The 22951-nt window shown below is 34.8% G+C and overlaps 1 pseudogene; it reads left to right on the top strand.

Moving 5' to 3' along the window:
- The first annotated feature begins 614 nt into the window (after positions 1-614).
- LOC113268764 (kanadaptin-like) lies at positions 615-1857 on the top strand (annotated as a pseudogene).
- Positions 1858-22951: the final 21094 nt, after the last annotated feature.

Here is a 22951-nt window from a genome sequence, read left to right as displayed (position 1 = left end):
CGACTGTGATTCCCTCCTCCCCTTCAGAGTCCCCAGTGTTGAAGCACTCCATGATGATTTCAAGAAGCCAGCCCTGCTAGTGCCCCTCATGACATGAGGAAAGGCTGGCCACCAGTCCCTCAAACCCTGAGGAAGTGAAGAAGGAAAAGCCCGTGGCACTGCTGGACAGCATTACCATGTCCCCATGGGAGGAGCAGCCATATCCTCCTACTCACAGCAGCTTCTTCCCCTGGAGGCCTGGTCACGGGCCTCTGCAGCTGCTGGACCCTGAAGAGCAGCACCACCCATGGCACCTGTAGTCCAAAGGGATGAGTTGCTGCCTTTTCAGGCCACTGCCTAGCTGCAACGTGCTTTCCAGAGCACCCCTCACTGAAATGTATTGCTATCACCAGAGACCTGTCTTCTTTCTCTATGGTCTGGGAAGCACCCAGGGATGGTGTTTTTCTCAAACAAATCCAAATGCCACAGCACGCCTATTGTTTGGTCTACATGGAGCAATGTTCTTAGCTTTGGACATAGCACCAGCTCTTTATTTTGCAGGGACCAGAGGAAGACAGAGACAGGATCCAAGTGAGTAGTAAGGCCATTGAAGAAACCTGTCAAAGCAACAAAGGATGTTCTCTCACTGCAGGGTAAAATTAGATTCAACCAAAAAACAACTGATGGCTGAAGCCATTGGCTCAGAAAAGAAAGGAGGCAATGATAGCGTTCATTGGAAGCTTGTTGGATCCATGTACTTAGAGATCACTGAGTCAGGAGGCAGATTCTTGAAGAAAGAAAGCCAAAGACTGGGAAGACAAAGATTTTATTGTAATGATGATGACAGATTCCTCAATCCGACTATTCTTGTTGAGAAGCCTCTGATGCAAATGAAGAAGGCTGAAAAATTGACAAGAAGCCAGAGATCCTTTAGTCATTGATTGCCCAGTTAAATGATAGTGAAAGGGAACTCTCTGAAATCTCTGAGAGGTTAAAAACCTTAAGCAAAGCTCTACCAGAGTCACCATCTCCAGATGTTTTAGATGCTTTCATGTCAGAAACAAAATCAGAGTGTGTTAGATGGTGTGTCACGGAAGAAACTACTTGAGAACTTAGAACTGAGGAAAGAGGGACAGACTTAAAGGATTGATAAAACCTGTAAAGCCCACAGAGATACCAGAACCAAAAAAGACTGGAAATCACATTAGAAATGTAGGGAAAAAAAAAAAAAGCTAAAAAGCTTACATTGATTCTCTTTTGTGCCATGAAAAAAGGAAACAAATCCAAATTAAAAACTAGAACAGGAGGGGAAGTTATCCCCCTGCCCCAAACTCCCAGAACTCTCTCTGACTGTAATGAGATTGAAAGATGAGCCTAATGTGGAGGAAGTGGAGGCTGTGGAAGAGGAAGAGAAAGACACAAAGGATTGTGCAAAGAAAAAATGATGGGTGGAAGAAGTGGGCTATAGCAGAAGTTAGAGCCAGAAGAAGCAGTATGGGAAAGGGCTCTTCTCAGCTCTCAAGAAACAAAAACCCACGAAAACATGCCTCAGCCAGATGGAACAGAATGATTGTAAACAAGAGATTAGCAAAATAACTTCATCATTCAAGGAACCCCTAGCATCAGAGAATGAAATTGAGAAAAACAGAAGAGTTGAAGAAAAAGAAAGCTACCAGCTCAAGAAAACATCCACCAAAACTTCCCTCTAAATATCCAGAAGATGGCCCAGACTGCTGTGGATGGGTCCCAAATGAAGCCCAAAGTGATGGTAGCAGGGTACATTTCATGAAAATATTGACCTCAATTGCTTCAGAGTTACCAAGAGGAGGAAATACTTTGATATGCAGTTCTATTTCTCAAGTTCATTGTGTTTTCTAATACTTTAAGTTTTATAATAAACAAAAGTTAAAATAGGATATTTCCTTTCTAGATTACAAATATCTTCTCCTTTAGTAAGGGAGAAGATTTACAGATCGCATTTTTGAATTTTCTAGAGTCAATTGATTTTTATTTTTTCAGATTTTCTGAATATTTGATTTAAAATGTTGTCTCGAGTAACAGTCAACAGTCATAACGCTAATGGAAGCTTAGTTTGGGAATTTAGAGTTTTTTACATTTACGAAAGATATTTCAGATAAATATTTTGAATGCATGTTGTTTTTCTTCAAAGGAAAAAGAAGGTATTTATTTTTAGGGTTACCTATGGGCAAGAAAACAATGTATTCACTAAGAGGAAAGAATTCAGGAGATCAGAAAGTTTTGGTACCTAATCTTGCATTGAACATATCTTAACATATTATTTTATGGTTACCTTGCTTTTAAAGTAGTTTTAAAAAATCTGATGTTTCACATCTCACAAGATAACATTTTTTATATGGCATTATCAATTTGTTACCTAGTGACAAGATTTTGAATATAAAACTACATAAATACATCTAAACTACTAAGGAAGAATTGAGAAATGGAACCAAGTAAGTGAAGATGACCCAGTAATAACTATAATAGCCTTAATAAGTTTCGGAGGTACTGGAGCTTTAATAAGCACTGGTAAACTTAATAAGTAATTCAATTCCAAAATATCCTATCTTGATCATCTTTAATTAGAAAATAAATTAATATTATACATGAAAGATTCAAGTTGGAGTCACATACTGGCTGTATCTAGACTGAGTTCCACCTGTATATGCATTTTCTGTGGCTAAATCAGTATTTTATTTATTTGTTTTAAATTTGAATGTTTCTAAATGGAGCAGATGCTACCTGCTTCAGTAAGTTTCAAAATTTGAAAATACGCACAGTAAGAGACATATTTTATGTTGTTACCCAGACTATTCTCTCTCCCATCCTGCTCCCTACCAGCCCCATCACGCGCGCGCGCACACACACACACACACAAATACAAAACAGTCCTTACCCTTACTGCATTTACGGGATGTGTTTTGATCTATTCTATTCTATTCTATTCTTCTATTCTATTCTATTCTATTCTATTCTATTCTATTCTATTCTTTCATTTTAAAAGGGCTGACTATGGCCCACCGAACTCAAACTGATGTCTGAAAAGCATGCCCTACTCTCTTACCCTGTGCAAATAGTTTTCATTACCCTTGGCATTACACCTTTTCATTACCTACCATGCCTTCAAATACATCTGCACTTACGATTATTTAACTGAAGAAGGAAAATTTCTTCTAAAATCTGAAAAGGAAATTCTCAGAAACTAACCAGCTGGCCAAACAGAGTGAGACTATAACAATGTCAGTAGGGGAGCAGCATTTTAGATCCAGAAAGGCTTCCCTAAATAATGTGCATATTACTATTTACAGTTAAATACCAGGATACCCAGTGAACCTTGAGAATCAGAGAGCATGCTTTTGGCTGCTAGGATAGGAAACCCAAACCCAAACTGCCTTAAATAGTAAAAATATGTATTAAAAACAAATTGGCTTAAGACAGTCCTGCTACTCTTTATTGCTACTTGAAAAATATCCAACCCTCAAACCATGGCCCTGGCATAACTGAGGAACTAGAAGCCTGTTTGTTTTTTTGTTCTGTTTTTGTTGTTTTTTGTTTTGTTTTATTTTGTTTTTTCATGGAATGAGTACATTCTAAAGTGTATGAATATTACTTTTGAAATCAGTTTTAGTAAGTACCACATTGAGTAGCTTCCTTGAAGGAAATGAATTGGAGAAATTCCTTAAAGGATAATTAATTGACACAATAACATCATGGGGAGTTTGAAGTAGTAAAAAGGGAATTACAAGACTTTCATACTGATGTTGTCTGAACTCAACCTCATAATTGTATGTCCTGGATCAAATCACAGAACATTTAATATATCATCAGCACATATCTAAAATATACAGAGCCAAAGTGAGAAAAAAAATTACAAACCTATGGCCCTTTTTTTTTTTGAACAGTATGTGAAGTTAAAGCCTTGATATTGCTAATTCATCTTCAAAGCAAGAATTAAAGTCTCTATGTGGATGTTCAGGAATGATGGCCATGGAAGGATTTTGTTGTGGAAAAAGTCAAGGGACACTTGGGCATGACAATTTTAATTCAATAGGCTTTCTAAGTGAAATCACCTTCTATATATCTTTCCTGCTTATTTTATTTTTATTTGTAACACAAAGATAATTCTGTGACAGTGGACCTGTGTGGGAGGCACAGAATAAGGGAATGAAAAAAGATTGAAAAAAAGAGAAATTCTAATTTGAATAGGCAGTGTCACAAGCTGGGAAGTTGCTGAAATCAACAAAAAGGTGTGTTTAAGATTAATGTTTTTCATGATCACATTTAACTGATACTATCAAGATTGAAGAGAACCCTTCTTTAAAAAATGCATTTTACTTCTTATTAGTCTGGAAGATTTTAATGCTCTCTCCCCCAATTCAGAGGAAAGACCAAAATATAAGTCATATTTGCATTTAATCTTGATAGATAACCACATACATAGTAACCAAATATTCTAAGTTTTTGAGGCAGTCTGCATTTCAAATGTTTTGTCATCCCTAAGAATATTTATACCTATCAATTCATATTTCCTGATCTGTGTTATTAAAATATATTCACTCTACCAAAGATAACCATATGCATGAAAGTATTGACTTTATTTTTATAAACATGTTCTTATTTTGGATCCTTCTTATTTAAAACAAAATTTTCTTCTTTCTCTTTCAACTACATCCTTTCACTAAGAATTAAGAAGTATTGCTAACATTTGTTATAATCAGAAATGCCAAAGTTCTAATTTTAAGTCAATGCCAAGCTAAATTTCATGGTAGAATATCAAGTATTAAAGAAATAATACATTGTGACATTTCTATTAAATATATTCATAATTGTATATTTTGCTTTATGTGGATTCCAGCTTCAGAGAGAAAATTTTCATAACCCATGCCAATGAATTATCCAGTAAACAACTGTGCCTACATTGCAACAAGTGAATTTTGAGAAATGAAAAACTCAGCATGGATCTTTCATAAAATAAAAAATGATCAAAAACATATTTTTTGCCAAATAGTATGTTATAAAGTCAAATTTACACATGTAACTAGAGAGGACATTTAATTGTATAGTTACTTGTTAATGCAGTGAAGGCTAATTAGAAATCAGTACTGTTAGAAAAAACAAAAAATACCCCAATTTTGTCAATTTTGCATTTTTAATCAGATTAAGAGAGGAAGTGTATAATTGGGAGAAGTAGTATAAGTAGTGTAGGTTGGCAAGCCATCTCTGAGCACATTCAGAACTGCTTTCCAATACTGGCTGTGCCACTATGAATTGTGAGATACTGTTGAGACTACCCTGTAAGCCATTTGTGAGGATAAAAAGAATTACTGTATCTGAAATGCTTAGCACATTTAAAGTGTAAATACTAGTTGTTATTGTTACTTTATTATCATTAGCTACTTGTCTGCAGCTATGGTATCTATAAAGGCCAAAGTACAGACAAGCATCAGAAACATCATGGCCCTGTTTCCCACCACGTGGAGGGAGTTTACAGTGAAGGCAACATAAAAATAAGCTGAGCTAAGAGATCAGAAGATTCAAGTCCATGATTTTAGTGTTCCCAGTACGTGCTTGCATTCCAGACTCTCTTGCAATTTGATTAACCCTTTCCTCATGACCAAATTGAGACTGACCCAGATTTCTATCATTTGCAGTCGAAAGAGTTCACATGAAGAACTAATGAATAAATTTAAGTACAGGAACTTGAAAATTGCTATTCAAACACAGTTGGTAGAGTATGAGGTATATGGAAGACAGAGATAAAAATATTATTAATATTACTGAAAAAAATCAACCTTGATTCAATGTGCATGGACTTCTAGTTCTGGACCCAATAATTAATTTCCCATTGGTCAGAACTAGGAAACTACAAGGTCTCTGAACAGTGGTTCCTTTAACTTAAGGCATGGGGTAAAAAATGTGTTCTATAGATAGGCTGGCTGACCCAAAAAGGATACCTACAGGGAAGCTTCCAACTCCTCCTGTGGAGAAGACAGGTAAAATCTTCAAAGAAAAGCCAACATTATTCCAGTTGAATTCCCACATGAGGCCTTGACAAACTGTGGTTTGTCAAAGTGTAAAATAAAAGTATCTCTTTGAGGGACACCTGGGTGGCTCAGTCAGTTAAGTGCCTGCCTTCGGCTCAGGTTATGATCCCAGGGTTCCTGGGATTGAGTCCCGCATCAGGCTCCTTGCACAGCGGGGATCCTGCTTCTCCCTCTGCCTGCTGCTCCTCCTGCTTGTGTTCTCTCTCTCTCTGGCAAATAAATAAATAAAATCTTTGGGAAAAAAAGTATCTCTTTGAACTATAATGGGAAGACTTTGGAATTGGGTAGCATTTAAATTTTACTCTTTCAGTTCTTAGATAAACCATTTAACATTTTGAGTATAAATCAATGAATCTTTGAAAAGGAGAATGATATTATCTATATTCATGTGATGTGATTGGCAAGGTTATATGAAATGCAAGTGAAATAAAATAATTTATTACCTAAAAGTTTTAAGAATGCGTAATTCAATTTTTAATAGCAATTATCAACATTGTACTTGACATGTTAGACATACTTTATGTAAAAAATGTCATAATATTTATCTTTCTTAAGTCTGGTTATATCAGACTCCAAACCGTTATATATCCTAGCTGGTGAAATTCAACCTGTTATTATTGGGATTCCTTTCTAGCCTCCAAATTTAGATGAAGATCTCTATGCTGGTATACATACTACTCAAGATCAATCAGTTGAGATTGGAAACTTTGTCGTTACCTAGTATCTCATGATCTTTTCTGAGCCAGGAGACCCACATACCTAGGATTCAGCCAACCTGTGAGCTTCATGCAAGCTTCTCCTCACCAAGAACTGCTACAAAACTGGGGTTAAACTAAAAAGGCAAGAAATCTATAAAATTCCACCTCTAGAAAAATTATGGATTCGCTCTTTTCCTGAACACCTTATCTTCTCACTCTTCCATTCTAGCATACTCCTACAAAGATACAGAGAAAACTGAAATGCAAAAGCCAGATTGGATGGCTATCTATTGGCTTTTGGCTTGCAAAAAAACCATTGCTGTCGAGGAGGTCCATGTACTTGCCTGAACTCTTAGAACAGAAAGGAGCATATACAATTAAGAAACAAAACCAAAACAAACAGAAATTGGCGTGTCTGTAAATTATCCTGCTTGTAATATTTAATTTGTTTTCCCTGGAGATTAAAAAAAACATAATGGTCACATAGAATCCATCTTACAGAAGATGAAAGTTAGTAGTGTATTCCTTCTCTTTTTACTTTTTCCTCTTTGGATAGAAATTCCATTGAGGGAAAATCATATTTTATATATTTTTGTTTTTTAATTGTTTTATAGTGTATAGTGAGAAAATATATACTTATCAAAATATAATAAAATTTAAAATTTTTAATTCTGATTTTCAGAATAATGTCAATATAGAGTATACCAGTTCACTAGGAAATGAAAATCATTATTAGTGGGGTGACAAAATACTCATAATCTAATCTTTTGTTTTTAAACTTGTTTTTAATCTTTGTTTTAAAATCTTTGTTTTTAACCTTTTTTTGTTAAACAGCTAACAAGTTTTTAAACTTGTTATTGTTAAACAGTTATTATTCTGTGAAAGGGGATGCTGAAGTTTCCTGGAGGAGGGGGGGAAAGAAACACCAACATTTCAAAACTAATTTCAATCCTTGACTATTTGAGCTGTTCTGAGAGAACAGGAGAAATTTTAAACTAGCCGAGAGAAAAACAAAACAACATCAAAAACTAATATCAGCTGAAGCAGAAGGTTCTAATTCATTGGAACTTATTTATTATATGCTTGAGAGATTCTGTGAGCTGCACAAAGCTGAGTATTAATACATGGGCAAGCACAAGACAGACAAGGCAGATGTTGCATTAACAAAACTGTCTGGAACTGGAGAGCAGCTGTGTGGTTTGAGATGGCCGTTCTGGCACATAATTTATGTGAGGACCAAAATGGATACAACTCTACATTAAAAATAATAACAATAAAATAAAAAGAAGGACACTTACGGAGAGAAAAAGCTAAATTGCATTATAAGACCTAGGTAAAATCAAATTATATCCCCTTAACAATGGAGTAGTCAATCATAATATATGAGAATAAAGGTTTTCCCCAGGCAATAAACCCTAAATTCCCAGAGTCAATTGAAATGTAAATCACCTAGCCATCATTTTAAATCTAATATATCTTCATTAACCTAAAAGTATAGCTAGCCAATGCAGAGTCCATCTCAATCATAATTCAGAATAGTGCTATTAATTCACAAATGACTTCTAAATTCTCATCTGTCAGGAGAATTAGGACCCTGACAGCTCTAACATTCCGTATAGTAGGCTGCATGCTATAATGGAAAGAGAAACTGACAGAACCAGATTCTCTTAACATCGTTAGTTACTAGAGAAGTTTTTTGGGATAAAGTCTTTTGGGACAAGGTCTTTCAAATTTCCTGACCCTCAGTTCCTTCAAGTATAAAATGAGAATATCCACTTTGGTTATCTCATCTATGTTCTACTCCTCCCTCTTAAAGCCACACTGGTTAGTCTTCCATTTCTATCTCTCCACTGAGAGAGCTCTTGCCAAAGTCACCAATGATCCCTGTACTACTATGTCTGGTGGTCAGATCTCCATCCATATTTTACATGATTTTCAGCAACATTGTACAGAGTATACTCATTAAACTTGACTTTTTTGGCACCGCTCTCTTTTGGTAGAACTCCTGCTGCATTGGCTATCTCAGTCTTCTTTCAAATTCTTTTTATTCTAAAATTAAAAAAAATAATAATACAAAGAATCTTCAAATTGATGTTGCCATACATGTTGCTTTATATTTTGAGAACATGTAAAGTTATCTGAGGGTTTCATTACCTGCAATCTAATCAGTTAGCTTGCCACAGTTTAGTATATATTGACAGAAAGCATAAGAATCCAGTTTATTACTCACAGCAACAGTAGTAGCCAAAGTACCATTGTTGGGTCAATCACCCTAGCCTGATTCCCCAGAGTGATGTGATAAAAGCTAGCTGCTGTGTATACACACAATAGAGTTGTTACAGGAGAGGAACACTGATATTAGGGAGCCTGATCTTATACAGAAGGCTGTAAGCAGATCTGTCCACCCTCCTTTCCAGAGAGACATTATTTCTATTACCCTGATAATACAAGTATATATGCAACTCTTGAGTGAGAGAACTATTTTTTATTATTCTGGAATGTTACAAAATTTATTTAAGGTCGGGGAGGGGGAGATCCTTATCTTCAGTATCCTGGGAAACTAAGCAAAACAAATCTTTGGGGAGGAAGATATTTTTAACTTCCCAGCCTGCTTGCTTGTACAAAAATACTTGAAAATGCCACTGGGAGCAAATTAGTTGTTGTTAGTGCCTACACGTGAGAACCCAATGGGAAACTGTCTCCCAAAACTCAAACTTACTTCCTTTTTAAATAATGAAACTGTTGTTTGCTTGTCCTGATTTGGTTTTGCCATTGAAGTTAGTATTACTTTTGATGATTTAGAGTTTAGAATAGTTTCCAATTTCATATTGGAGTATTCCACAATAATATCTACATCTTCTTCACTTTGCAATACTTTCGTTTAAAGGAGTTAGAAAGAAGTAAAGTCTATGGTGAATATCCAAACACTGAAAACCACCTGTGGATATTACCATGCAGCGTTTGAATAATGCAACATTTGGATCTCCTAGCAAGTTTAATAGAGTCATACAAAATTACTTGAAGATATTGCCAATTTAAAGACATTATTCTCCCCAAATACATTACTTCTTAGAATACTACTCAGGGTTTGCCAAAGGTATGCTATGCCTCTTAAACTTATTAAAAGCTACTTTATGTACAAGAATGTTTCCCTGTTAGCAACAGATAGAACCACACACACACACACACAAAACATGGCAACTGCTATGAGGATAATGACTGCTTCTCTCTTGCATGTTCTTGATTCAGTTCATGCAGATACTGACCTTGAATTTTATGGCCATATGTTAGTGTTTTCTGTTTTTTCCCCACAATTTGATATTAGTGGATTTCTTCAATTTTGTCTTTATGTTGATTGTTAAGCTTTCATACTTTCAGAATTATATTTTTTTCACATATTTTTCAATCTTTCAATTGTTTTTTTTTCCTCTAATTTTATGGATTTGGAAAAATATATATACTTTGTCAGGATTGCTGAAAAGAAATTCCTGCATAAAAATGCTACCCTACCTTAGGGTTGAAAAGATTTTCTCTTACATTTTCTTCTAGAAGTTGTATGGTATTAGCATTTGCATTTAATCTTATGATTCTTTTTTGTTTAAAGATTTTATTTATTTATGTGACAGAGAGACAGCCAGTGAGAGAGGGAACACAGCAAGGGAGTGGGAGAGGAAGAAGCAGGCTCCCAGCGGAGGAGCCCGATGTAGGACTGGATCCTGGACGCCAGGATCACGCCCTGAGCCGAAGGCAGACGCTTAACGACTGCTACCCAGGTGCCCCTGATTCTTTTTTTTTAAGCAACAAATTTATTATCATACAGTTTTGGAGGTCAATTCCAAAATGGGTCTTACTGGGCTAAAATCAAAGTTCTATCAGGGTTTTATTTCCTTGTGGAGGCTTTAGAGGAGAATTCATTTTCTAATTTTTCCCAGCTTCTGGAGGTTGCCCACATTCCTTGGTTCATGGCTTCTTTCCATGTTCAAAGACAAGAACGGATAGTCAAGTTTTGCTTACATTCATCACTCTGAGGTTACTCTTACGTTTCGGTCTTCCACATTTGAGGACCCTTGAAATTACACTGGATCAATCCAGATAATCAAAAATAATCTTACTTTAAAACCAGAAGATAATTAAGGCAATTTTAAGTTAATAATTATGCTAATTTTATGTATAGCACAAGGCAAATATTTTGATGTTCATTTCTTTCCATAGAAATATCCAGAGTTTCAGTACCGTCTATATGAATAAGATAAAACATATGCCAATCTTAAAGTCTTATTTTCTGAATTACCTTGATACCTTCATTGAAAATCCATTGGCAATACATATGTGGATTGATTTCTGGATTATTTTTTTATTCCACAAATCTATATGTTTATTATTTCACTAATTCCATATTCTATTGATTACTACAATTTTAATATAAGTCTTGAAATCGGGTAACTTAATTCCTACAATTCTCTTTTGTCTTTTAAAATTGTTTTGGTACTCTAAATTGAATTTCCACATGAATTTGAGAATCAGTTTGTTAATGTCACAAAAATTGTCCAAATTTTTATTGGTGTGGAATTTTACCAATAGATCAATTTGCAGAGAATTGATATCTTAATAATATTGAGTTTTGCAATTGATGATGGCATAGTTTTTCATTAGGTTTTCTTCAATTTCTCTCAGCAAAGTTCTGTTCTGTTCAATGAAAAGGTTTTTCACAATTATTGTTAAATTTATTGCTAAGTATTTTATACTTTTGAAGCTAAGATGAAATAAATGGCTTACAATTTTATTTTATAATTGATTCTTCTATAAAAAAGCAAGCAATATTAAATATATATTCTGAAACCACCTGTGGATATTACCATGCAGCATGGTCTATCTATCTATCTATCTATCTATCTATCTATCTATCATCTATCTAGATGATAGAGAGATAAATATATATATTGAAGTTATATCCTATGACCTTGCTAATTTCACATATTAGTTCTGGAACTTTTTTTTTTATATGGATTCCTTAAGATTTTCTATCTAAATGTCATCTGCAAATAAAGCCTAACTTCCTATTTTGTTATGGCTTTTCTTTCTTCTCCTTGCATTGTTACAGTAACTGGGGTCTCTAGTATGATTTTAATAGCACGGGAAACAATAGATGTCTTTATCTTATTCCAATTTTGGGTGTCCAATAGTCATCATTATATATTTTGTAAATGTTCCTTTTCAGCATGTGGCTGTTCCCTACTATTCCTTATTTGCTTAGAATTTTAATCATGAGTAGATGTGAAATTTTTCATATATATATATATATATATTTTTTTTTTTTTTTTTGCATTCTGTGACATCTAGTCTCCATGGTTTCTAATGAAAACTCCACACCTGTTTGCACTGGTGTTCCCTTTATACAATGTACCTTTTTTTTTTTCTCGTTACTTAGAATTTTTATTTTATCATTGGCTTTTAGCAGTTTTATTATGGTGTCTAGGAATGTCTTTTTTGTTGTTTTTATTTAAATTTGTTAGTTAACATATAGTGTAATATTAATTCCAAGAGTACAATTTAGTGATTCAACACTTAACATAAAACAAGGGCATGCTGTTTCTCATTTCCTGTTTGGCTTTAGCTGAGCTTTCTGAATCTGTACATTGATTTGTCTGTATACTGCTTATATTACTGAAATTTAGTTTTGTTAGATATTAATACATCTTCACCTTTCTGACTTATTAAATGAAACAAAATGTTAGGATTTCTATGCATCTTCAGCTGTTTAATTGATAAAAACAAACAAACAAACAAACAAAAAGTATGTAATTCTAGTATGTTTTTGTTGATAGCCTGAGAGCAACAGTCGCTTGGGACTTCCTGCATGGGAAGTAGAAATGCCAAGATTAAATCTATCTCATTGCTTTAAATGCCATCTCTGAGCTAATGCCTCTCAAACTAATATCCTCTCTCCACAGGCACAGTGTATTTCCAGCCCAGCAGCCCAAGTGATTCTTTCAACAAAGGAGGCTGGTTATGTCACTCTTCTGTCCAAAACAGTCTAATTTATTCCTCATTTCACTCATTGTAAAAGTCTACATTTTTATAATGATCAAAGGCTATATATGATCTGTACTCCAACCTTAATTCCTATCTGTCTGACTTCATCACGCAGTTTCCTTCTTCTTTCTACTCCAGCCACACTGGCCCCTGCTATATTGGAAGCACACTGAAGACTTTCCTCATTCAGGGCTTTGAGGTTGCTGTTCTTCCACCTGTGATGGTCTTTTTCAGATAATCCCACATCGTGTTCTCTCACTCCTTCAGATCTCCGCTCACACATCCCCTTAGCAATGCCATCTTCCCTAAGCATCTTTTATAAAAGAGCAAATATCAGCATTCCTTCTTTATCACTTACCATTGTTTGAAATACTATTTATTATACTGTTTATTTTTTTTCCCTTACCAAGTAGAAGGTAGGGACTTCAAAGTTTTAATTCTTTTTACTGCTCTGTTCCCAGTGCCTAGAAGATTGATGAAGATACAGGGAAACTTAAAAAATATATGTTTGTAAATGGATATAAAAATGAACAAAGGAGGCTTGGTTATCTTGAGCCCTGGTTCAAATATTTTAACTAAAATATCATTTTCAATGCAAATAGCAATGTTTCTTAGTGGATAAGATCTTTCCACTTTAGATAAAATGTCTGGGGTACTTATATTTCAGAGCAATTTTTTTTTCTTTAAGAATCCTTAAGTTTTTTTTATGCATTTGTCTTTAATCACTTGGTAGGCACCTTCTTCATCTGCCAAAGGTTTTTATTTAAAAAAGAAAAAGAAAAGATAAAATTGAGCAACATAAAAAAAGAAATAATCCAACTTCCTTGAATGTTTTATTACTGAATCTTTTATATCCAGGAAAAGTGCTGTGGGCATCAACTATGTGTGCTGAAACAACTTCATCCTTCCTTTCTCCAAAAACAGTTTTCATTGTGTTAGAATCCAAGTAACAGAGTAACCTGACACTCAGTGGCTAAGTGGTATGGAGTAGCACAAAGATTTTAAAAACACATTTCCTCTTTGAGGCTAATTTAGATATAAATAAAATTTTTAAAAGCAGTGAAATTACCTATCAATATATCTGAGTTAATTTTGTAGGAGTTGTGCCCATCAGCGAAGAGCAAGCAGACTGGAGGAGTGTAATTACTTCCACGTGCTTTAATACGCAAGGACCACAGTGCCTGGTGGGTCCCCGGTGGGCAGTAGGAGCTCCAAGAATACTTGATGAATATAAAAGTGAATGAATAAAGGGTAATAGAGACACAAAAAAATTGCCTTTCTCTCTCCTTTTCTCTTCCTCTCCTCTATGCCTTGCATTTCACAGCATAAACATTATGTTTCACACAAGGAGTTCCAGTATAAAAGTAATGGTTTAGTGTTGCCTTACTCTCTAAACCTTACCAAATGAGTTTTTGCCTAGTTTGCAAACAATCGTGTTATAGTTTCTTATTGTTATCGTGGTGAAGGGTGAATGCTGCAATGAAATGAGAAATGAGAAATGAGAAATGATTATCATTTTGTTAATTCTCCAAACACATGACGAGGTATCTTTAATATCGTACTGTTGTCCTCCCCAGTGATTATAAAATTATGCATTTTAGTTCTCCAACTGGTTACTATTTATTAACACTGATCAAGGAAGATATAATATAATATAAAATTTAATATAATCTATATTTATATATATGTAAACCTATCGAAAATATGTATATACATACACACATACATGTATTTGTGTGTGTATATATATATCTCTCTATATATGTAGTGTGTGTATATATGTCTATATCTAATCTATATCCATATCTACCTATCTATCTAATCATATTTTTCATAGCAGGTGTTCGATCATTGCTGATATAAAAGTCCCTTTAGAATCACAGCTTGCCTTTTCTTCTTTCGATTTAGAATTTTCCCCTTTCCTCAAACTAAAGCAATTATTTTCTTTCTGAAAGAAAGTAAGTGCCATTTACTGTTGCCTTTTAAAAACTGACATCTTTAAAATAGTTTTCTTTTGTTATTTAATACACATTTCTTTGGAGAAAGGAAATTGTGTCATGACTAAATTGCCTTAATTGGAGAGAAGAGGAGAGAAGAGAGAGAGACAGAGAGACAGAGAAAAGAAGAGAGGAAAATAGTGCAGTGGATTTAAGATGTTCTAATCATTTGGTTCATGTTATCCTTATAAAAAATGAAAACTGTTCATTTTTCTCTGAGCTCCTTTATAATGCATCAGGTGCAGCACCTGGAACCAATCTCAAGAAACAATTTGTCACTGCGTATAATTGTTATGCAGCATATGAGAATCAAACAATTTGTTATGTTGGTTTTCAGAAAAAAAAATAGTCAAAGACTTTCTTTCATTTCCCTCTTTGTGAGAACATCAGTGTTACCTTTTTGTTCAAGCTGGAGATGAATTGACTCTCACTGGAGACAAATGAAGACATATATACCTGTCCTTGTTCTGTCGTCTTTTGACTACTCATTCCTCTAGGGTTGGACAGTCTTTCTCATTGAGATATCAGAACTTGGACAATAAGAATGATCAACATCAATTTTCAAAAATATCTTTAATGTACAGAATTCCTATGACATTCCCAATCTGATCGCATAACTTTTATGGACTTAATCTACCATTTCATCTAATTATAAAGCAGTTTTGTGATCCTCATAAGGAGTCTAAAACAAGGAATGTGAAGTAAGAAAGTAAAAATCATCTGTAATTCCACATTTACTGTTAATGTCAGCTGTGGTGGGCAAGACTGGCCTCACAGATATGCCCAGTGCCTGTGGTTGGCAGCAAGGGTCAAGTCCTAGAGAAGGTGGGGCAATGCCACTTATACTGACAAAAGTTCTTATGCTGAGAGCCAGGAGGGTTAGTGGAGGCTGGGCTGGCAGGCACTGGAGCAGGTTTTGGTGATGGGGCCCAGGCAGCCTGAGCTCTGCTTTTCATTTATCCTGAAGAGAAGCTCTGAGTGGGGCTCCCCGGGGCCAGAGCCTGTGTCACTGTCATTTCCACCATTGTAATTTCCCCTTCTGCTGAGAGCTACTGAATCACAGGATGTGAGTAGGAGTGGAGCAAGAGAAAATTGGTCTTTTAGTCTTAAAATTCTTCCCAGCACTTTCATATTGCAGTGTTTTTTCACTTATAATTTTTTATGACTATTAACTATTTTATAATGTAAACATATAACAATGTAAATTTATATGAAATGATTTATTAAGTAAATGTATTCAGGGATATTTGACTTGTTTCCAATTTTTGGTGTAAAAATATACTGAGATCAACGTTTTGGAAACAGACATTTGTTTGAATTGCCATTAAATTATGATAGATTACTAGGAGTTAAATCACCAAGCTAACTTTTTTTTTTTTTAAGAGAGGGAGAGGTAAGTGGTGAGGGGAAGAGGGAGTGGGAGAGAGAGAATATTAGGCAGGCTCCATTCCCAGCACGGAGCCCATTGCAGGGCTCCATCTCACAACCCTGAGATTATGACCTGAGCCAAATTCAAGAGTCGGATGCTTAACCAACTGAGCCACCCAGGCACCCCAACAGGCTAACTTTTAAAAATTTCCTGATACATACTGCCAGATTTATAGTCATAACCTACAGATATTAACAAACTGATCTACTGTATCCTGAACAATATTAATATCATTTGACAATGGCTAAATGCTAAAATGAAAATAAATTATCATTGGGTTAATTCGGCTATCTTTCCTTGTTAATGAGGACATGCATTTTTCATGGGTTTAACAATGATTTTTAATATTTCTGAATATTGTCTTTTCATGTAATGTTGTTTAGCATATGGAATTTTCAATGTTTTACTTAGCTGAAAAGATACTGAAAAGCTGAGAAGACATATTAAGGGTATTAAGAACTTCTTCAATTGTTTCAAATAATTTTTATCAACTAAGATTTATCTTTTAATTTAATTTTTGGTGATTCTTTTGTGCAGAAGTTTTGTCTTTTAGGCCTTCATTTTTATTGACTGTTTGGTGATTTCTCCCATGGTATCTGCTTAAAAGGCTATACACTTTTGGTTACAACATCCTTATTTTCTTCTAGTTTGATTACATGAATGATAAACCTTTTAGTTTGCCTCTAATTGATTTTGTTGTATTTTTCTATCACAAGGAATTTTCCTTGCATTATATACCAGTTGTAATAACAATAATAGTAGTAGAAATAACAGTAGTGGTAGTTAATGTGTTATTTACTATGTGTAAAACATACTGCTTAGTAAATTACTTGTGTTATTTCATTTATCCAACAATCCAATAGGAAGTTTATTACTACTATTTTAAACCTGAGCAAATTGTGCTTACAATATTTAGAGCCATATCCTACAAGAAGCAAGAAGGAAGGAAGACAAATTCTTTTTATTTTCCTGGTGGCATTGTTTTATATATGACACTTTGAACACACACACACACACACACACACACACACACACACACACAGGTGAATAAATACTTATTAGTCATAAAATGAATATTTTGAGAGCACAGGCTCCTCAAATTCGTACCAGTCAAGCCACTGGCATGAGGCATATATGCAGATGGATCACAGCAGCCCGTCACCAGCTGTGCATGTCAGACACTTAAGCCAAGTTTGACACTTGGAAGACAGATGGTGAAAAAGACTATTATAAATATATATTCTCGATTTTTTTAAGCTGCCATAATACTGTCTGTTTTGTCAGTGCAACAATTGGCATATCTTACTTGTCATTCATCTTGACTTTAAAGAAATATATAGATATTATATATAATCCTACCTTAATTTTCTGGTCACTCTTCAGGGTAGTTTAAAGTCTATCTACTTAAAAGATTAACTATCTGAGTAATTTATATCTATTCTGACAACCTCACCATCAACCCAGCTAGGCTATATCCTATGGAGGAATTATGGATTCTATTTTGCCTCTAAAAGGAGAAAGAGAGGTGTTATGGTACATTAAAACAACATGAGTTTTGTGTCAGGAAAACTTAAAATCACCTCATGTTTCTACCACTACCTAGCTGTGGAAATAGAAGCAAATTACTTAAACTCTCAGCACCTCAGCTTCCATATATCCAAAATACACAATACTATCTATTTGTAATATTGATGATTGTGAGAATATTAATTATGTTACTAATAATGGTGATAAATAATAAAATAGCCAACAAATTTTATATACACACACACATAAAAGTTATGGCCAGCAGTAGGCTGATCTCTAGATTCTATGCTAAGTGCCTCAAATATATTACCTCCTTAATATTCTCAACAATTATTAGAAGTGAGTACTCTTAATACCTCCACTTTACAGATGAAGAAATTGTGGCTCAGAATGTTTTACAGTCACATTCAAGCTTATATAGGTATTTAGCTGAGAAACTGGAATTCAAACCCAGGTCTGAAGAAAAGATCGCTAAATTCTTTAAACTTCCATAGATCCTTTATCTTTTTGCTACATACTCCAAGGACTCGACCTGATTTATTTTGTTCAGTTGCTGCCACCATTCCTTATATCTTTTGGCATTTTTCTTCCATTAACATGTGATTAAAATTTTTCAGCAAAGCCAATGATGTACCCTGAGACCCGAGAAGACAAGTACAAAAATATTTTTCACTGCATAGATTTTATTATATTTCTTCATGAGAAATAGAAATTTAAAAAAGTTAGAAAGAACATACATGGTGTGATTTTAAATTATCCGGAATCTTAAATAGGCTTTCCTATATATTATATGAGCTCTCTGTATTTGTCTTATAAGTCTTATTTGTGATTCTAACGGCTCCACAAAGTACTTGAACAAAATGGTAACATTTATTTCCAGCTTTACCAAAAAGAAATAACCACCTTGGTTACATATTAACTGGTAGAATTATTAAAAAATTGAATTATAAAAAATTATATTCACATAGAAAGTTGTACAATGGGAAAATAGTTTTATAAAGTGAATTAAAATATGGGCAATTGTGTGTCAATATATAGGTATTTTCTTCAATGCAATTAATTTATTCTTTGTTGTGGAATGTAGGGTTACTTTGGCAAAATATGCAACACTGTATGCACAGAATTATACCCCTAAAAGCTGGCAGTTCCCAGGAGCATGGGTTCTTAAAATCTCTACTTAGAAAAATGAAACTATAAGGATATAGAAAACTTTTACAATAACCTCTGTCCAGGAACAAACATTAAATTTCCTAGTTTAAGGACTATCTACTTCACAAAAATATGGTGAAACCATTTTTGAATGTGTATATTTTATGTGTGCGTTATGTTAAGGCAGATTCTTTAATCAACACTAGTTGCAATTTCTCATGTTTACAGATTTCATGAGCCCTTGGTTTTTAAACTTCAGCCTGCTCTATCAACCACAACCTAATTGCAGAACCATAAAATTTATGAGCTGATGATTCTATTCCTCATTAGAAGTTACTCCTTTTATCGTTCATTTTATAGTTTTATGATGTCAAGTTACCATACATGTTCTAATAGAACTCACATTTTTGCACTATGACCATCATCCTCCAAATTTTCGGTAACTTTCACACATGGAAAAAAACTTTTTTTTTTTTGTCAAATATCCAGATTCTTTTCTTCTAAAAATAGGCAGATAAAGGTTATATTAGCTAGTCCTTGAAATGTCCCCTATCTTAATCTACAGCAACATTTTATTATTGTGTGGGGTGTATGTGTTCACAAATTCCAGGTTGTAATTTGCCATACATTATGTTCTTTTCAGTACAAATTATTGAGGTTGCTGCCTATGTCGTTGGAGCTGCTGATTTAGCACAATGTGAAATTGAGAACTGCTATGATTCTTTAAATTCAAGTTGGGTCAGCAATTTGTGTAATTGTGATTTCTTCTAGGCCCAAAACTCCATACCTCTGCTTCATCTAGTCAGACACTAAAATTAATTTATTTGCTAATAACTTTTTCTGATAATGAATATAATATACATTACATTCTAATATAATGTATGTGTATAGGTATATATGCTATATATATATATATATATATATATATATGCTGATTATTTCTAATCTTCATAAAATGTATTTTTGTACTGCCTCTATTTGGTTGAATTTCTAGTTTTTCATGCTTAAAATAATCCAGCAACCTCTGGTTCATCTGTATTAGTTATCTAATGTTATATAATAAATTACCTTTAAATCTAAGCAGATTTAAAAAACAAAGATTTATGATTTTTTGTTTCACGGGTCAGGAACCAGGGATTGATGGAGCTGAGTGCCTCTGACCCATGGTGTCTCAAGAAGTTCTGGTAAAACCGTCAGCCGGGACTGTTGTCTCATCTGAAGGCTCAACTGGTGGAGGATCACTTTTCAACCTCACTCACATGGCAGTTTTCAGGTCTCAGTGTTTTTCTTGCTATTTTTCAGAGACTTTTAGTTCTGTGTACATGGGTCTTTCTGAAGTCTGCCTGTCATGACATGGTAGTTGGCTTCCCCAGAGTAATTGACTGAATAAAAAGTAAGTGAACTCAAAATTGAAGCTGTGTTGTCTGTATAAGCTAGTCTCAGCATATTTCTACTATATTCTCTTCTTTAGAAGTGAGTCACTAAATTCAGCCCACACTCAAGAAGAAGAAAATTAATCATCCCTTGAAGGGAGACACTTTAAAGTGTTTGTGTGCACATTATTATTATTATTATTATTAATTATTATTATTTTTTGAGAGACAGAGAAAGAGTGCAAGTTGGGATGGGCAAAGGGAGAGAGAGAACCTTAAGCAGGTTCCACAACCAGCATGGAACCCAATGTGGGGCTCGATCTTACCACCCTGAGATCATAACCTGAGCTGAAATCAAGACTCAGACATTTAACTGACTGAGTCACCCAGGTGCCCTTGTATGTACATTTTTAAAACCACCACACCCATTTCGTGTGTTATAATCATATAGTCATCCTTAAATGCCTCTGCTTTGAACATTCCATGGTATCTTATTTTCTTAGTATATCAGATAATGCCTGTATTTGGTGTATGCCTGGAAAAGCTGTACATCATCCAAACTAAAGAAAGAAAATAACTTTAATCTTGTATTTCTGATGCAATCAGATGTGTGTATATAGAAGAATTAACCTCCTATCTTATTCAAATACAGTAGTGTAGCAGGAAACCTGGGAGAAATCATAGGCATTCCTCTTAAGGGGGAGTTTTCATTTTCACACTGTGTAGTAATGACAACTTGTATACATTTTCTTATCTGCTAGTCATTGTTCTGAACACTTAAGGTGCTTTATTTCGCTTAGTTCTCAAATCAGGCCCATGTAGGCATAATTACATTTCCTATTTTATAGATGAGGAAACCTAGACTTAAAGAGTTAGGTAAATTGCCCTAAGTATTAGCTAATAAGGAGAGGTACAGGAATTAAAATACAGTCTTATCTCTTAACCAATAAGCTCTTTCTTTTTTAATGCTACCAAAGGGATGTGCCCATAGTTTGCCATTTCTCTATATCACATCAGTAGAATAGTTTTCTTTTACCACCACTAGAGAATGGCATCTTGACTAACTTATATAAATCATATATAGTCTCTGTAAGTTATCCTGTAGTTCAACCACGTACATAAACTGAGTTAAGCGCTTTTATAAAACCACAATGTAAAAAAAAAGATTTTTTTAAGGGGTGCCTGAGTGACTCAGACAGTTAAATGACTTTGGCTCAGGTCATGATCCTGGCATCCTGGGATCAAGCCCTGCGTTGGGCTCCCTGCTCAGTGGGGAGCCTGTTCCTTTCTCTCTTTCTCTCTCTCTCTCTCTCTCTCTTTCCCTCGCACGTGCGCGCACTCAAATAAATAGACAAAATCTTTTTAAAAAAAGATCTTTTAAAAAAAGGTATTTATTGCGTTGGGGGACTAAAAGGAAAACATAAAAATGATTAAGTGGAACTGGCAACAAGGAAGGAGAATGGGACAGGTAATATGAAGGTCAGAAAGAGGAAAACTTTTTTAGGATTGGTGACCATATGAAGATAAGATTGTTAGTTCTATGGAATCTCTTTCTTAACATGGCTTTGGGAATTCGGCCCCTTTTGCATGCAAAATCAGGTTATAAACATCAAATGAGTGTGACAAACATATAAACAGGAATTCTTGCTTGAGTCCTTCCTTATTTACATGAGTGTTCATTTCACATCTGCTTTCTGTACTTTGATCTTGGAAATACTTATTCGTGTCTTGTAAGCTGAATCGGAGACATATTAAGCAGCTTGCTCAAAGGTTACTTAGCTAAGAAGTAGCAGATTCAGAAATAAAACCCATGTTTGTCTAACTTCAAAGTCTATGTTGCTTCACTAAATCACACTGTCTTCCTAAAAATAAGATTAAAAGATTGTTGTAGTCTCTCTGAAGAAGTAGGATAGCCCCTGCTTCTGCCCCAAAATTGATCTGTTGTCAAGGCTAAAGATGCCACTCACACACATGCCAAAAGATCTGAAAAGGTTTATTACCCATGTAATGAGGCGTTCATGGAAGAGCAGGGCTGCTTCGAAGCTAGTCTGAGCATGGCTTGAAAGAGTAGGGGAAAAAGACTGGCTTGTTGTTTTTGTGCTGTTTAGCAGGTGAGAGTTCCCACCCTGGCATGGGCCTGTGTGACTTTAAACTGCCACAGGCACTGAAGAAGGAAGCACCCAAAGTTTCTTACTGACTTAAACAGATATTCAGCAGAAGGAGAAGAGGACAGGGTGAAACTTAAAATGGCAGCCCTCAAACATCAAAAAATGGAATCAGCCTCTTTCATTATTATTCACACCAGATGGTTGGTTGATAACAAAAATGTATTATATTTTATTCAGTTGAGTAAGAACTTGTTTAAATAAGTCATTATTGTGTTTAGGAGGCCTGCGGCCAGATGCCAGTAAGGCAAGTGAAAGTTCTGTTGAATGCCTTGTTCAAGAGCTCAGCATTGTGTATTTTGGGAAATAAAATGAGTCACTACTGATAATGTGGAACTGATGTGGAACTCCAAAGAGAATAAGAAGTGCCTTGAGGGGGACTTGTATGGTGACTTGAATATGTACAGAGATATGTAAAGTTGATTTGGATTTTGAGTAAACAGCAAGAAATTGCCAGAATTCTTCACCCAAAGTAGGCAACCTCAGACAAGGAATTGTTATTACTACCATGGGCCAGACCAAACAGCAAGATCATTGGC

Source organism: Ursus arctos, unplaced genomic scaffold (genome assembly GCF_023065955.2).
Source record: "Ursus arctos isolate Adak ecotype North America unplaced genomic scaffold, UrsArc2.0 scaffold_2, whole genome shotgun sequence".
Taxonomy (NCBI): domain Eukaryota; kingdom Metazoa; phylum Chordata; class Mammalia; order Carnivora; family Ursidae; genus Ursus; species Ursus arctos.
The sequence above is the reverse complement of the archived record's forward strand: the minus strand, read 5'-3'. Positions and strand labels throughout refer to the sequence as shown.